The following is a 5,602-nucleotide window of genomic DNA, read 5'->3' as shown; positions in this document are numbered from 1 at the left end:
AGGTCGAGGCAGGCGGATCACCTGAGGTCCGGAGTTTGAGACCAGCCTGGTCAACATGGTGAAACCCCATCTCCACTAAGAATATGAAAATTATGGCTCATGCCTGTAATCCCAGTACTTTGGGAGGCTGAAGTGGGCCGATCAGTTGAAGTTAGGAGTTCGAGACCAGCCTGACCAATATGGTAAAACCCCGTCTCTACTAAAAATACAAAAAATTAGCCCGGCGTGGTGGCGCATGCCTGTAGTCCCATAGGCTGTAGCTACTGGGAGGAGGCGGAGCTTGCAGTGAGCCGAGATCGCGCCACTGCTCTCCAGCCTGGGCGACACAGCGAGACTCTGTCTCAAAAAAAAAAAAAAAAAAGCAAAATTGGAGCTGTCCAGGCCAGGACACCTCGATGTCCGGGGCTTCCACACGAACAGGCGCAGGGGCTGGGAAGTGCATGAAGCCCCTGGGTGGGAGGGTCTGTCAGTTCTCTCCTCCCTTGCCCTCTGGGAGGCTCCTCCTAACATAGCTTCCAGGCGGTGGGAGGAGCAGTTACTGTCAGCAGGTGTCAGCTTCTCCTGAGGAACTCTCGACGTCTGCTTGTGATTTTTGGCAAGTATATGCAAATGAGCCTCCTCTCCTGCCCTGAGACAAGTATCTGCAGTGTGAACCTGGCAGCCTCAGACCCAAGGGGCTCAGAGGAAATTTCTCTGGTTTCTAGAGTTCTGTGCTCCTTCAGAGAAGACTTCCTTCCTTCCAGTCCGTGTCCCTGTGAAGCTGGGATACTCATTTCCTGTGTACCGGGCAAACACCGGATTGCTGATTTTGAGGAATGCCTCTCGATGGACCAGTAGCCTGCTGGAGTCTGGGATGGTAGCAATGGGCTGGACTTGGCTGATGGGATGAGCCGCTGGCTAGTGCAGCATCACACAGGCCTGGCTCAAGTCTTGGCTGTGTCATTTCCTGCCGAGGGACCAGGCACTGAATTTCCTACCTCTTAGGGTTGTTACCTATGAGGTTAAAGCTACCTCATGGGACTGTTATATGCCGCTAATGTTGAGGCAGACACCTCTTGGTCAGGGTGACTGTTCATCTTAGACCCTCCCCTTTTCTGCCAATTTGGGCCCCTTGGTCGTCTGTTGGGAGCTGAAAGGATGAGAAGTGGGCATCTAGATTCAGGGAGGCTGTTCAGGCTTTGCAGGTCCCTTACCTGAACACATATAAACCCTGGAGTTGTCACTGTGTCCGTGTGTGTGTGTTTGTCTGTGTGTGTTGCGGGGGATGGGCACCTGCATGAATGTGTTAGAGAAAATGGCTCTGCTCAGAGGGAAGATACGCATAGCAAGGCAGGGACCAGAGGAATCACAGGCGCCTGGAGAGCAGCCGCATAGCAAGGCAGGGACCAGAGGAATCACAGGCGCCTGGAGAGCAGCCGCATAGCAAGGCAGGGACCAGAGGAATCACAGGCGCCTGGAGAGCAGCCGGGCACCGCCTCCAGGGACCTGCTGGCTTCCCTCAGTCCTCCAGGGGCCCAGCACTCTTTCCTGTGGGCCCTGTGAGCGTCCCGTGTCAGGATACATTCTCTCATTTTGCCAAAGCTGATTTGATTGGGTGTCTGTTTCTCGCAGCCAAAAGAGCTCTGAATGAGGGAAGTGCTTCTGTGCTAACTCCCCGCGTCTCCTGAATTTCAGTCATTCGTGTACCTGCCTTGAAATTTTTGCAATATCCGTGTACCAACTGTCTGTTTACTTAATAAAGAAGTTTTCTTTAAATTAAGTCACTTTTAAAAACTTACATTTATTTGAAAGAAAACATTATAACTTAATTGTAAATGAAAACTAATACTACCTGCCACAAATAGAAAGTAGACATAAACATAAAACCGTAACTATAAAAATGTTTCTCGCCTGGGTGCAGTGGCTCATACCTGTAATCCCAACATTTTGGGAGGCTGAGGAGGGTGGATTGCTTGAGCCCAGGAATTCGACACCAGCGTGAGAAACATGGCAAAATACTGCCTCTACAAAAAATTTGTGGGTGTGGTGGCTCACACCTGTAATCCCAGCACTTTGGGAGGCCAAGGAGGGCAGATTACCTGAGGTCAGATGTTCAAGACCAGTCTGGTCAACATGGCAAAACCCCATCTCTACTAAAAATACAAAATTAGCCGGTCGTGATGGTGGGTGCCTGTAATCCCAGCTTCCCAGCTACTTGGGAGGCTGAGGCAGGAGAATCGCAATCGCTTGAACCCGGGAGTCAGAGGTTGCGGTGAGCCGAGATCGCACCACTGCACTCCAGCCTGGGTGACAAAGTGAGACTCTGTCTAAAAAAATAATAATAATAAAAAATTTAAAAATTAAAAAAATTAGCCAGGCATGGTGGTGTGTGTCTGTAGTTCCAGCTACTTGTGGGAGGCTGAAGTGGGAGGATTGCTTGAGCCAGGAGGCTGAGGTTGCAGTGAGTTGTGATCATCATGCCACACTGCATTCTGACCTGGGTGATGGAACAAGACCGTCTCAAAAAAAAAAAAAAAAAGTTTTTCTGTGTTGTGTCTAAAGTCACTTGGCATGGCTCAGTGACTTCAGGAAGCTCTGCTTTGATGGGTATGAAGTGCACAGGGTCTCAATAAAGAATAACTCTGGGTCCATGCCTGAAATCCCAGCACTTTGAGAGGCCAAGGCAGGAGGATTGCTTGAGCTCAGGAGTTTGAGACCAGCCTGGGCAACATAGCGAGACCCTGTCTCTAATTGGAAAAAAAACAAGAGTAACTGACAGTTCTCAGACAGTGACTTGTGATTACCTCCTTCCTTCTCCCAGGATGTTGCCCCAACCATGCACTCATGGGGATCGGGGGGTGGGAGGAGTATATTAGGTTGTAACCCATGCTCCAGCCTTGTTGATCTCCTCACCACCCCAGTACAGCCACCTTTACTCCTCCTGTATCCTCTGTCTTTTCTCTTTTTTTCTAAACTTTTTTTCCTGGAGGTGGGGTCTTGCTATATTGCCCAGGCTGGCATGCAATGGCTATTTACCGGCATGCCTATTGCACACTACGGGATCGAACTTCTGGCTTCAAGTGATCCTCCTACCTCAGCCTCCCCAGTAGCAGGGACTACGGGAGTGGGTCACTGTGCCCAGCCCTTCTCTTCTTTTTTATTTTATTTTGTTTTATTATTATTGTTTTTTGAGATGGAGTCTCGATCCGTCGCCCAGACTGGAGTGCAGTGACGCGATCTTGGCTCACTGCAAGCTCCGCCTCCCAGGTTCATGCCATTCTCCTGCCTCAGCCTCCTGAGTAGCCAAGATTACAGGCCCGTCACCACGCCCGGCTAATTTTTTTTGTATTTTTAGTAGAGACGGGGTTTCGCCACCCGGCCAATTTTTTTTTTTGTCAATGTTGACCAGGCTTGGCCTCAAACGTGTAGCCTCGCCTCCCTGAGGGCCAGGACGACCAGCCTGAGCCGCCGCAGCTCCCCTCTTCTTTTTGACATATCCCAGAATACTCCAACAGGTAGCCTTCTGAATTCCTCCAGGCAGCATTTTGGGACTCGGAGGGTCCAACATTTTTATACCTTAATTACTGTGACCATTGAAATTAATTCATTTCAATGCCTGTCTTTCCTATCCTGGGGGGCAGGAAGCTTCCCCAGGCTTTAGCATAAACAGACATGTTGACATATACATGCAAATATTTTGAAAGGTTTTGAGAAGACCCTATAGAGATAGATAGAAAAGAAATGTAATACATGTTCTTCCAAAGTTCTAGGTCCATATTTTAAAGGAAGATGTAGGGAGTTTTCAGAGAATCAGAACATCTTGGAGCTGGGAAGGTTCAACCCCTTCATCTTACTGAGGAGATCGTGGGGCTCAGAGGGGCTAAGTGACTGCAGAAGTTACACAGCGTGGAGGCTGCGGCGGATGCAGGGCTGGCTGTTCACCTGCATCTCTCCATTCTTGCAACGGTGACAGGAATTATGAAGAAGCTGAGTTGTAATTCTTTTGATGAAACATCACTGATTAGAATTTCCAAGGCATCCTGTGTATCAGGAAAGCCTCACCTTGCATTTGCCCCTGATCTCAGCTTTCGCCTCAGGGAACCCCCAGTGATCTCAGTTGGAGAATGCTGGCTTATGTAAGATGTGGCCTCGCTGAGATGAGTCATAGACCCGAGTGGTAAGTGGAGGTCACAGTTGACTAGACCTGGATACGTTTATGCCTGTTTTTACTCATCTGTGTTATATCTGTGCTCAAGACCTAAGACCACAAAGACCTTCTTGTAAAGCACCTGTTTTTTGTGCGGACTTGGTATTTCTGTATAAAAAATCCTATTCCCTTTGATATCCTGCCAGCAAGCCATCCTCCCACATACCCATCTGTCTATCCACCTATCCATCCCTCCATCCCACCATCCCTCTATCCATCTATCTGTCCCTCTAACCATCCATCCAACCATCCATCCATCCCTCCATCCCTCCATCCCTTTAGGTACCCAACAAACACCTATGGAGTGCCTATTTTGGTCCAGTAACTATGCTAAGCACAATTTTGATCTCTTATCTCACTGAAACCTCATACTCTCCCTGAAACATGGGTGGTTTTATCCGACAGAAATGAATAAAACAAGTGTTACAGCTCTTTTAGAATTTGTCTAGCAGGCTTTTCAGTTTTTTCCAGAAAGCCCCTTAAAAAAGAAGGAAAAAAAAGAGATGAATAAAATAAATAAGGACTCAAGCTGACTGAATAAGACACAGTGGCTGCCTCTCAGGTACCTGGTACAGAAGGAAGGGGGACCCAGCTATTTGCTTGCCACTTTCACCTATCTTATGTCATTGAGTCCTCACAACCACCTCACAGAATAGAACATTTCATGCCCATTTTACAGACAGGGAAATCGAGGCTCAGAAGAGTTCAGAGATTTATAAAGGTAAAAGAGCTACTAAGTGGCATAGTAATATTCAAAGCCAGATCTGCCTTAGTAAGCATGGACCCCTTTCCTTCTCTCCTCCCACTCCGCCATGTGGCTGTACCCTTGCCCAAGCCCCTCTCTCTGGGCACAGTCTCTTAAGCACTGGGACAGGGCTGTCTTGGGGGAATGACACAAGAGGACTCCAGTGGAAGGTGAGGGCCTCTGCCTTGCAATTTCTGGCTTCGTTTTTGAGGCCTCTGTGCTCCCCATGCGTGTTGAAGCCCCAGCAGCAATGACTGTTCCCTGGGCTCAGGCTGCTCTGCACAGCTAGGGAGGGTACTCCTGAGGGTGGATGGCCGTGTTCCAGAGACCCTCAGAAGCCACAGTGGTCATTGTCACTGGAGCTAGAAGGTGCTCTTAGACGTCACCTGGATCCTGACAGCTCTGTAAGGGGAGGGACAGAAGTGGCCACTCAATATTTGCTGACCACTTACTGCAAGGGGAACTTTACGTCATTTAGTCCTCCCAAACACCTATGGGTAGAACTGCCTCTTCCCTCTGCCTGAGTTGCTTTCTTCCAGGTTAGCAACACGGCTCACTCCCTTGCTTCCTTCAAGGCTTTGCTCAAATATCCCCTTCTCGGTGAGGCCTGCTTGACTACCTCACTTAAAAATGTAGGCTTGGGGCCTGGCACAGTGGCTCACACCTTTAAT

The 5,602-nt window shown here is 49.0% G+C and overlaps 1 non-coding gene across 1 annotated transcript; it reads left to right on the top strand.

Moving 5' to 3' along the window:
• The first annotated feature begins 4,604 nt into the window (after positions 1–4,604).
• Positions 4,605–4,666, top strand: LOC116813974 (U7 small nuclear RNA). The gene has a single exon (XR_004371086.1). It is a non-coding gene; the product is annotated as a U7 small nuclear RNA (small nuclear RNA).
• The last annotated feature ends 936 nt before the right edge of the window (positions 4,667–5,602 follow it).

This window comes from Hylobates moloch, unplaced genomic scaffold (genome assembly GCF_009828535.3).
Source record: "Hylobates moloch isolate HMO894 unplaced genomic scaffold, HMol_V3 SCAFFOLD_9, whole genome shotgun sequence".
Taxonomy (NCBI): domain Eukaryota; kingdom Metazoa; phylum Chordata; class Mammalia; order Primates; family Hylobatidae; genus Hylobates; species Hylobates moloch.
The sequence above is the reverse complement of the archived record's forward strand: the minus strand, read 5'-3'. Positions and strand labels throughout refer to the sequence as shown.